The sequence below is a fragment of the Schistocerca cancellata genome, chromosome 9 (assembly GCF_023864275.1).
Source record: "Schistocerca cancellata isolate TAMUIC-IGC-003103 chromosome 9, iqSchCanc2.1, whole genome shotgun sequence".
Taxonomy (NCBI): domain Eukaryota; kingdom Metazoa; phylum Arthropoda; class Insecta; order Orthoptera; family Acrididae; genus Schistocerca; species Schistocerca cancellata.
Window position 1 is genome coordinate 404,564,419 of NC_064634.1, and position 12,049 is coordinate 404,576,467.

The 12,049-nt window shown below is 39.7% G+C and overlaps 1 protein-coding gene across 2 annotated transcripts in view; it reads left to right on the plus strand.

Moving 5' to 3' along the window:
- Nucleotides 1-12,049, plus strand: part of LOC126100803 (transcription termination factor 2) — a 255,850-nt gene that overhangs the window by 114,211 nt on the left and 129,590 nt on the right. The window lies entirely within an intron of this gene.

The window sequence follows — 12,049 nt, forward strand, 5'->3', positions numbered from 1 at the left end:
CCATGGGTCAGAGGAGACTTACCAGACAGGATGAGAAGGAGAGACTGATTTTGAGGACTGCACCAGACAAGATTTGAAAACCTGAGAGCAGTCCTCAACAATCAATCTTTCCTTCTCATCCCGTCCAGTAAGTCCCCCCTGTCCCAGGGTAGTGGGTGACTTTTCTAAACTGTACCCTCTTCTCTAAACGGCTCCCACTTTTTCCCTCACCCCTCTTTCTTCTCCTTCAACTCTTCCACCAGGAGGAGGAGCCACTGGCTCCGAAAGCTTGAAAAAGTGTGTGTGTGTGTGTGTGTGTGTGTGTGTGTGTGTGTGTGTGTGTGTGTGTGTGTGTGTGTGTGTCCGTTCGTCCGTCCGTCCGTCCGTCCCTGCTTCTGCTTGATGAGTAGATTTTCTTTCTTCTCTGTCCATTTACGTTACATTATCTCTACAGCCTCTGGTTCTTTCTGTTTATCCAGGTCACATCTCCTCAAATTCCTACCTTTTTGCAGTTTCATCAGTTTTAATCTACAGTTCATAACCAATAAATTGGGATCAGAGCGCACATCTGCCCCTGGAAATGTCTTACAATTTAAAACCTGGTTTGTAAATCTCTGTCTTACCATTATATATTCAACCTGAAACCATCCGATGCCTCCAAGTCTCTTCCACGTATACAGCCTTCTGTCATGATTTTTAAACCACGTGTTAACTATGATTAAGTTATGCTCTGTGCAGTATTCTACCAGGCACCTTCCTCTTTCATTCTTTACTCCCAGTCCATAATCACGTACTACTTTTCCTTCTCTTTCTTTTCCTATTATTGAATTGCAGTCCCCCATGACTATTGAATTTTTGTCTCCCTTCACTACCTGAATAATTTCTTTTATCTCATCATACATTTCTTCAATCTCTTCTTCATCTGCAGAGTTAGTTGTCATATAAACTTGTACTACTGTGGTAGGTGTGACTTTGTGTCTGTCTGGGCTACAATAGTGTGTTCACTGTGCTGTTCATAGTAGCTTATGTGTGTTCCTATTTTTTTTATTCATTATTAAACCTACTCCTGCATTACTGTTATTTGATTTTGTATTTATAACCCTATATTCACCAGACCAGAAGTCCTGTTCGTCCTGCCACAGAACTTCATTAATCCCCACTATATCTAACGTTAACCTATCCATTTCCCTTTCTAAATTTTCTAACTTACCTGCACGATTAAGGGATATCACATTCCACACTCCGATCTGAAGAATGTCAGTTTTGTTTCTCCTGATAACAACACTCTCCTGAGTAGTCCCCACCCGGAGGTCCGAATGAGGGACTATTTTACCTCCAGAATATTTTACCCAAGAGGGTGCCATCATCATTTAACCATTCAGTGAAGCTGCATGCCCTCAAGAAAAATTGAAGCTGTGGTTTACCCTTGCTGTCAGCCGTTTGCAGTTCCAGCGCAGCAATGCTGTTTTGATTGATGTTACAAGGCCAGTTCTATCAATCATCCAGGCTGTTACCCCTGCAACTACTGAAAAGGCTGCTGCCCTTCTTCAGTAACCACACATTTATCTGGCCATTCTTCGGATACCCCTCCATTGTGGTTGCACCTATGGTTCAGCTATCTGTATCTCTGAAGCACGAAAGTCTTTCTTCAACTGTCTGCCAAAAATTATTTAAAAATAATGTTTAGTTTGGGTGTTTACATGAAAATTATATTATAAAATGTAATTTTTTTCTTATCTTTATCCTGTATGCTAATGGCGTTGCTACAATGGTAACACGGGTTCCCATCAGATCACGGAATTTAAGTGCTGTAGGGGTTGGCTAGCACTTGGATGAGTCACCGTCTGGTCTGCCAAGCTCTGTTGTCACGCGGGGTGCACTCAGCCCTTGTGAGGCCAATTGAGGGGCTACTTGACTGAGAAGTAGTGGCTCCGGTAATGAAAACTGACAATGGTGGGGAGAGTGGTTTGCTGACCACATGCCCCTCCACTATCCACATCCAGTGATGCCTATAGGCTGAGTGTGACATGGCAGTCGGTCATTACCGTTAGGGTCTTCCGAGACCTGTTTGGGTGGAGATTACTTAGTTAGTGCCATTCCAGTGGCACTACAGTGATGTTGCCGTGAGTTGAAATCTGGACTAACGGTGAAGAGCAGGGGTCGGCAGGTGACACAGTATTGACTGCCTGGGCTGTGCTGGCGGCAGTAGAGTTGTGACAATGGTACTGATTGACACAGACTGGGCATTACTTATTGTTAAGCTGGTTGAACGATAATATTGTTTCCCTCTCCTGATTCCACTGTAACATCGATGTTTCTGGGTTGTGTTGAAACGTTTCAAGTGTGTCAGTGCCTGGAAGGTCCGGTGAAACTGGTAGTAGGTCACACTGCCAGGCTGCGTCAGTTACATGACACACAGCTGGTGGCCTCGTCCCCGGTGCTTGTGGTCTGGCGACACAGGTGCTGTTCACACAGTTCAGTGATCAGCACCTGCTGGCTGCAGTGGCCTTGTTGCTCTGGCTTCTGCTTCAAGTTCCCGTATGGTTTTGTCCGTTACAGCTTCAAAGCACATGATATGATATAGGATCCTATTATACCTCCAGAGATGTCAAAATTACTTAATAAGATAGATAAAAAATCTACTCACCAAGCAGCAGCAGCAGAACCCACACATAAAAGACGATTGTAATTGGCAAGCTTTCGGAGCCAAGGATTGGAACATTGGAATTACCTGCCTGTTACATAAAGAGGCGACAAGTCAGAATGTAGTAATTATCATGGAATCACTTTCTTGGATGTAATATATAAGATATCTAGTAAAATTTTAGCCTCCCGACTTGAAGGGATGACAGAAGGGATATTGGGACACTATCAGTCTGGATTTAGGAGGAACAGATCCATGATGGATCAGATATTTTTATTTTTTATCCAGCCTTCTGATTCATATATTACTGTGGGTCTTAATATGGTGGTGTATATTTTGATTTTAGGAAAGTCACTCAGAACTGCGGGTCAGGGGAGACTTACCATACAGCATGAGAAAGGAGGACTCAGCATGTCCCACTTCGTTTTGTTTATTTTTAAACTTACTTCTCTTGCTGCTTCCTCTAAGATATCGTAGTTCCCCTTTAGTGCCCTTATATTCCTTGCCATTAAGGCTACGTCATCTGCATATGCTGCCACTTGAACTTGCCGATTAAGTATTGTTCCTCCTGGGTTTATCGGCATTTGTCGCGTCACCTTTCCTAAAACTAAATTAAATAACATCTCCCTGTCGTAGCCCCCTCTGTTCTTGGAATTCACCAGACAGTTCTTGCTCTATTCTTACTTTACACACTGTTGCTTTCATTCCCATTTCCATTAAACTGACCAGTTTTAGTGGGATTCTAAATTCTTTCATGGTCTGTATAATTTTCTTCCTATGTAGGCTCCTTTATCCATATTTCCTTTATCAATTCATGGACTGCCTCCTCCATTTTCTTTCCCCCATATTTTAATAATTCAGCCTCTATGCCATCTTCTCCCGCTGCTTTATTATTTTTTTAGGCTCTTGATAGCATTCTTCACTTCCTCTAGCTCTGGTACTACTTCTTCCCGATCCTCTACATCTAACTCTGATTCCAACTCTGAGTCCTGTTCCCTTTCATTCTCAATTACAGTTCCTTCTTCTTTATCCCCTCTTTCCCGTCAAGCAGTTCAGTAAAATACTTTGCCACCTTTCTAGGACTTTGCTTTTATCTCCAATTAGGTTTTTGTCCTTATCCTTATAAAAAAAAACTGCTCAAAGTTGGAAACCTTTCTTCAAATCTCTTGTTCTTTCATAGAACCTTCTGATCTCGTTATTGTCTCCCATTTCGTCCAGATACTCTATCCTTCTCCTTTCATGCTGCCTTTTCTTTACCCTACAAACCTTATCCGCTGTTTTCCTCTTTCCTCTGTATTGTTCTACCGCTAACCTCGTGTTCCTTTGCAACATTCTCTGTTTCACTTCATTTCTCTCGTGTATTACTGTTAAGCATACCTTAAGCACCACTTAACCACCCTTTTGCGTTGTTCTCTCCCCAGTATCTCTTCTGCAGCTACGCTAATAGGAGTTTTCAAAGACTCCCATTTAGTTTCCACATTATCTTCATTCCCTGTGTTTCTACCTGATTCCAACATCTCTTCTAGTTTCATCCTATATTCTTCACTCCTCTTCCTTCCCCTTCAACTCTTCTGCCTGAAGGAGGAGGAACCACTGGCTCCGAAAGCTTGCCAATTACAACTGTATTTTATGTGTATGTTCTGCCGCCGCTTGGTGAGTAGATTTTTTTTTTATCAATCCTATTAAATAATTTTGTCAATAACTGATTTTTCTCCTGAGATCTCAAATTAGACATGAACTTTAGCTCCCTCAAACAACAATGTGGCATTTTCTGAAACGATGCCTCCATATGAAATCTTACTAGTTGCCAATCAACTCACTTCAGCATTGCAATAAATTTTGTCCCTCTGTTTAGTCTCTTACCTTGGCAGACAGTGTTGCCTTGCATTGCATTCTGCATCCATAACATTGAGAATAGGTCCAGTTCAGACTGGATATGAGTATCGGGGTATGGTGAACTTGAGGCGCAAGAGGTAGCGTCCTCTGGACGTATTAATAATCCTCCATAAACAGTATGAAAAGTAACAGAACATTGATCGTATCACAGATTTTCTTTTAGTTTTTGTTATAATGGATAGGTAAGCTGACACAGTACTTGTGAGCAATTGAATTAGAGATAACTACCTATTAGTGTGTAGCATCCACTTTTTGTACAAAATTGTTGAGGCTTTCGTGGCCACTTGTTGACAAACTGCCTATTGGCTTCTGTCTCGGGTTCTTCGGCCGACGTTCATCTAATGATTTTTCTGACGTTTCGCCAGCACGAGTGGCTGGCATTGTCAAAGCTTCACCCTCCATTGCCGGTGGTGAACTGGCAGTTCACCACCGGCAATGGAGGGTGAAGCTTTGACAATGCCAGCCACTCGTGCTGGCGAAACGTCAGAAAAATCATTAGATGAACGTCGGCCGAAGAACCCGAGACAGAAGCCAATAGGCAGTTTATCCACTTTTTGTGCTAGAACAGTGATGACATGTCATGTGTCAGACTTCATGGGTCTCTGAAAATATTGGGGAGCTATCCTGTTCAATCATTGTTAAATCACTGCTAACAACTTCTCGAGATCCATCACGACTGGGTCCAAGATGTGCCCACCTTGCTTGGTGTCATTCCATGTGTCCTTAATAGGATTAAGGTCAGGTGAGATGAAGCACCACAGAAGCACCCCCATATTGATAGAATGTTCCTCAAATCATCCCAGTACAAACTAGAAACAGTTGAGTGGTGTCTTGTTGAGCTGTAGTTGCAGGCTGTTGGCAGGTTGCTGTTAGTGAGGAAAAAAAGAAAGTATCATTTGCCAGGAAAAGATGATGGCAGACATGTTGGGCTCCATTTCATCACATATAAAAAAGCCCCATTAGTATACCTCCAGTACCTGCCTGAAGAGTGTCCTGCCGTCAGACAAGATGCATTGCCTTAGTGTGATTATCAACGTACTGCTAAGTGCTGTTTTAATCATCTTGTGGAGTTGCAGTTCTTCTTCCCATGCTGTTTTAATGTTTTGAACTTTCACTGGCAGTATTCCTGTCCCGTACTAATCTCTGTTATGCACCAGTGTACCACTTAATGAGGTGGTGGTTTGGATGGTGTTGCTGCTGACTAGTTGTTGTTGTCCAACATTGGATTATAGAATGATTTACTGCCATGTGGCCTTTCTATGCACTGTTACGGTTTCCAATAACCATTAGTGATCCCTGTTGTCAACCTATTGTTACCAGCAGCAATTAATATGGCAACAACAGTTACCTCTGAATCAAATTACAGTACACCTTTGATTTTGTGCCACGTGTAACCTCAGAGATAGTGTCCCGTATGTTGGCCACCCACAGTCTGTCTACAACTAGATGCAGTATTATTGTGTACCTTGTCCATCCTTAACTTAATTGATATGCTGATTTGCAAGTACAAAGTCTGATGATACTGCATTCACATGACACACCCAGCTATGCTCTCTCCAACACAGCAGCTATCACTAATTCAGTGGCAAATGATAGCACACACATGAAGTTCTATAGCACATCGATGAAACACTTAAATTCACATAACAACTAAAAAACTGTACGTTACTGATGGGAAAAAAATATACCTCCTTGCCGACTAAGTGGATACAAAATGCAAAAACGCTTAATGATTGCAACATTGTGACAGAGCTTCACAACACCGTGAATTTCAGTAAGGGTGTCATCTTCTGTAAAAATCTGATGAGAAATAGCTCAAGGAAATGAAGCATGAATGGGACGAGAAAGTTGCAACAGATGCACAAAAATGTACTGAACAGATTAACAGGCAAGTGAAAGAAGATAATTGTGTTTGTACTTTGAAGTCACAAGGGTTGCTATAACATTCAAAGGCTTGTTTTCTCAAATGTGAAATACAGCCCTGTGTGTGGAAATGCAAGAATTATTGACAAGTTTTCATGGCTTGTTGTGGGCAAATGAACTTTAACACAGTGTATGTTGCCACTATTCTGTGTAAGCAATTGTAGCATTGTGATTTTACTCTGTATTTGAGGAGAAAACTATTGTTAAAAAAAGTCATGAAGCAGATTGCTTTTGCTGAAACTTACTGGCTACTTAGTACCAGTACTCACATCATCATCATCATCATTGTCCAAGAATGTAGTCGATACTAAAACCTTAATACAAATTGCAACAATGGAAGCTGTAACAAACAGATGTATGAATGGACCTCAAAAATTATCAGCCTGATACTTAAAATGAGAATTTAATGTCCCCAAAAACCTTTTATTTTTCAACACTATGCTCCTTTAACACTAACATGCTTGACCAAACAACTTTTTGTAGTGTTACTGTGGAAGTGCTACAAAATCCTCATCTATAGCTGCAATCATTTATTGGGTGAACAAAAAATGTTGACGAGGAAAGACAGTGTGCAGTTTTGGGAAGAGATGTAAGTCTGTGGAATACAGTGCGTGTTCCAACACTTACAAGCACAGATACCTCAATTTTCCTATTATAAAGACACTTTGAGGACAGGTGCAGTGTGTTAATTACAGATGATTTTTTTCTTCTTTTGCGAATCGGGTATGTTTCTTTAAATTTTTCATCTAGGTTCATTAGAATAGTAGTCCCCAGTTAGCATTTTCACTTTTTGAAGAACGAAATTCCTTTTTTATCAACTCCCAGGACATTATCTTTCCTGCTGATCATATAGTCTTCACCCTCTGTCTTGTTTTAATTATAGTCTATTGTAACATGCCCATACAGAAAAATCACTTGTTTTTTTACATAAAAACGCCAAACACTGTTCATAAATGGTATGAATTCATTTCTGATCTGCCTTGAGCAGGTGTGGCACTCATCTTGCATACAGCTTTCTAATTGGCAATTCTTCATGCAAAATGTAGCTGACTCGTTCCTTTGAAATCCAGACAATCTTGGCAGTTTCACACATCTTCATATGCCGAGCTTTCATATTGTGCATTTTTACGCAGTTGTATGTGGGACTGCACTTTTCAGACATCCTTCAAGGCAATCATGTCAGACATTTTCAAGGCCTCGTATAAATTCAGCTATCCATTTTTTCATGGTGGAAACTGAAGAAGAGTCACTATACACATTTATAAACTTTTAATGAATTTTAATTGACTTTAAATTTTCTTTAACAAAATGCCTCATCACTACAGAATTCCATTTTCAAGAATTCATGCATCATGGCTTGTTCATATAGCTGCCTCCAGTCAATTACTGCGCAGAATGACTTTCAGTTTCAAACAAAGCCTGAAGTTTTATACCTGTTGCGAAAGAAAATCATGCACAAAGTGTAGCAATATATGTATGAGCCCAAGAACTTATCAGACCATCCTCATAAGCAAGATATGCTTGCTGTAAAGTCAGTTGATTATCGCTTTCAGGATGTCAGAAGCTGCAAAAGATAACTGTTCACCATCTTGTTGCAACAGTTGAGTGAAAACTTGTGTAGTATGTCTCAAAATAGTAAGGCTTTATCTTCAACACTGATAAAGGAACATGTATAGAAATAAAACCAATTTTGGAAAAATTGGATCAGAACTGTCAGACTATACTGAGCTTGTGCTGCCTGATGAATAAGGAAAGAACCTTCTAGCAGAGTCTCTGGATTTGGAGGTCAGCCTGAGGGAACAAACAAACCCTTGCCCTAAACTGCAACGGTCACAGCTTCCATTGCTTGGCAGAAGGTGAATGACAAGGAAAAACTTCATCAAAAAAATGGCTGCTTGAAGAAAGTGGAACATGAATGGGTTCATGAAACTTTTGGAGGAATTAACTCTAAGTACCTTTGTGCCCGTGTGTTCAGGAGATGCATTGTAAAGACTGCACATGGGAACCGTATGCCAAACAGTGAGGACAGTGTAAAAGGGTGGTGGCTGTCTTTATTAATAATACATACTGCTTCTCATCTCTCTTCAACAGTAGTGTATTAGCAGTTGCTGTAATAGTGAGTATGCTAAATATGATCACTATATGTTCCATCTCAGTGTCACTACATGATATGTTAAAGGAAGAGACAGTTTGACTATCTAACACAACTGTGCAACTAGTGTCTCTTCTGTTGGGACTTCAGTCCAGATAATGTGCTACAGGGCTTTATAACCACACACCCAGGAGACAAGGTGTAGAGACTTCTTATTATCTGAAGAGTCTTCTTTCTTGAAGGCAGCGGAGTGTGCACATCACCACTGCTATTGGGTGTTCTTCACCACTGATCTATCTTTATGATTTCCAGCCTTTACACAAGTTGTTCAGGAGAAGCTGTTAATAATCTGCTCTATGCTGCTTGATTTAGATACTCCTTTCAAACAAATAGGCACTAAATATTTCATAATTATCAAGGGGAGTAAGAAAAGATCATGAAAAGTATTCTTGAATAGTATAAACTATCCTACATAGCAAAAACAAGTTAGAGTGCCATCAAAAGGATTCCAAGGAAATAGGCAAAATGTCATAGTAATGCTATGTTAAGAAATAAGTCCATTGACCAGCAAAAGAGACATATTCGAGAGTATGCTTGCACATTGTACTGAAATCACTGCCACAACCAGCCAGCATCTGCCTTTCCATGGCTATTGAGTGACTGACTATTGCTGACAGTGTAGTTTATACTTCAGTTCCCTCAATAACAAAGGTAACAATTGCTCCTTCCTCATGCAAGAACTGGATTTGATTTTGCCTGTTTCAGCATGTTGTGGCACATCATCTGGAATACCAAGACAATCTTCTTTGACTTTTTTGAGTTAGTATGAAAATATGAATAGAAGTGACCTTCTTTTGAATGGTTATCCACCATATAGTCTCGGCTTTAAAATCCAGACACCTTTTTAATTACTGAATGTAGCCATTTTGCTTGTGGCTGTCAAATATTTATTGCAAACACAGTTTTGACGTTCTGTCATTTTCAAGCACATAAAAGCAAAATTTGTCACTAAATGAAATACGCTGGCACTAAAAGTAAAGTAAAAGACTACATAACTAAAAACAGTAGTTGTAGTGATGTGGAATGTTAAAACTCACTCTAAAATTGAAAAAAGTCATGAATAGTATTGTCCACACCAAAAATATCCTGAATACAAATATGTGGTTTGTGAAAATGGGCAAAGATCAAGCCCAGTCAGCCAGTAAATAAACAGTAGCTTTGGTGTTAAACATTTAAAAACGTCTTTCCTTCAGTATTTAAGAGCTACAAGATGTGATGTACTGAAAACGCATGTATCACTCCAAAATGTTAGTCCTGACATGCTGGAATCGAGTTTCAAGCAGTCTGAATCCAAATACATTTTGTGGTACAAGTATACCCACACCACACACTATGTCAGCATGAGCCATGTAGTGAGTACAAAAACAGCATTCCAATTTCATAAAAATAAAAACTTCGTCAGCAATTTACACAGAAACAAAAGTGATAACATTTGTCCATTTTAAATACCCATCTGATGAGCCCAGTGAACTAAAATACTATTACTGTGCTGTCATAGGGCTCACATGTGTGTTAAAATGTCGGGGTGCTTATAAAACTATGCACATTCACATTCAGACTGCTGGGAACTATGTTCCAGCATGTAATGACGTAACATTGTAGAGTGGGCTTTAAAATCCCCAGTAAACACTACTTACATTCCCAGTTCTACTTTCTGTTACCTCATTTTATTATTTGAGCTTCTTTATTTGCTGATAATGTTTGCTTTCAGTATGCTTGAAAATAACAGATGTTGAAGTTGCAATCACAATAAATATTTTTTTAACAGCCATAATCAAAATGCCTACTTACAATAATTACATTAAGGCTTTACACCTAGTCCTCATCAAAATTTTAAACTCTTGAGATGCTGTTAGTGGAGGTTCAGGTGTGATGTCTTTGCTCTCCTGGAGGTGGGCAGCTATACGTCAAGTCTGCATTGTGTTCTTCTTCTTCGTCTTCTTCTTCTTCTTCTTCTTCTTCTTCTTCCAATATGGAGAAGACCAACAACACCACTCTGAGACAATGTGACAGCTTCATGGAGCTTCCACAGACATAGATTAGTCATGTCTTATTAGTTGATTCATACAAGAAAACAATATTCCACAAGAAGGTGTTTTAAGCTGAAAATGCTTTTAATAACTACAGACAGTATTACACTAAGAGTAAAGGGTCCTGCATGGTGTTCTTTATTCTGAGATGGTTTGTCAGTTTGTAGTTCATTATTAAACCTTCTAGCAAACACAGTGTTTTAGGAGGTTAGAGGAATTGTCCTCGAAAATTATATTTACATTTTAGTCAGAGAAATCCATGTTAATTCATTTAAACTGTCCCTGTTGTTGCTCTTAATCTTCTTGAAATTGGAATGAGACACACCATCATAAATTTTGAAAATTTGGTATAGTTCCTTGGCCTCGTTTTCAATCATCTAATGGACCAGTCTATATACAGAGGATCATGAACTCCTATTGTAGCAGTGCCTGGTCATCGTGTTAACAATCTACGAAAGTACTAAATTTTTCCTGCTCTGCCCTTGTGGTACAGGTCCTACCTCACACTGTTTCACCCTCTGCTTTCACATCGTGTGAAATGATTTAATTATTTTTCTGATTTACTATTTCTCTTGCCTTCTTTGATGTAATGAACCTGTGTGTTTTAAATCTGAAAGCTGTTGCCATCTGATTATTTAAAAAACATAACTACTTTTTTCTACTTTATTATGTGTTAAATTTCTTGCTCTTTATTAGAAGAGGTGATCAAACAATTTCCATTTTAGGGCATTGCTGCAACATGTATGCAGTGTAGTGTGACTCTGATGCTGGTATATAATCACTGAGATGTAGGAAAGGGATTGGTGTGACATTTGAATCTTTCCAACATGAGTACAGTAAATGCAGAAATGTGAACTATGGTGACGTTATTACCAAATGCGTCCAAACAAGAAGAGCATGCCGTTATTCTTTACTTGGTTGCCAAAGGACAAACATTTGTTGACAGCCATTGAAGAATTAAGAATATGTATGAGACATCATGTCCGTTTACAACCAATGACAAGGAATGCTGCTGTTTTGTGGTGACACACATTTTCATACCACAAATGTAGTGTTGCAGAAGTTTTGCCAAATGGATGGTGATGTTCGAGCACGTCCTCTATAGTTCTGATCTCTCCCCATGTGATTATCATGCCTTTTGTCCCTAAAAAAGGCTTTGGAGAGTTGACAATACCTGTCAGACAAGGATGTGTAGCAGGGAGTTATGGACTTCTTGAAGCAGAAGGACACGGCATTTTACCAAACGGTTATCTTCAACCTAGTGCATTGGTGGGATGATTGCCTCAACTCTCACAGTAATTTTGCCTGGTTGGCACACTGATTCTCGACTGTACAATCTTCAAACAGGAACTTTTGATCGCCCTTCATACTTCTAACACAGACAATTGATGAATAAATGGTCAAATCACTTCAAGTACTTTCAGT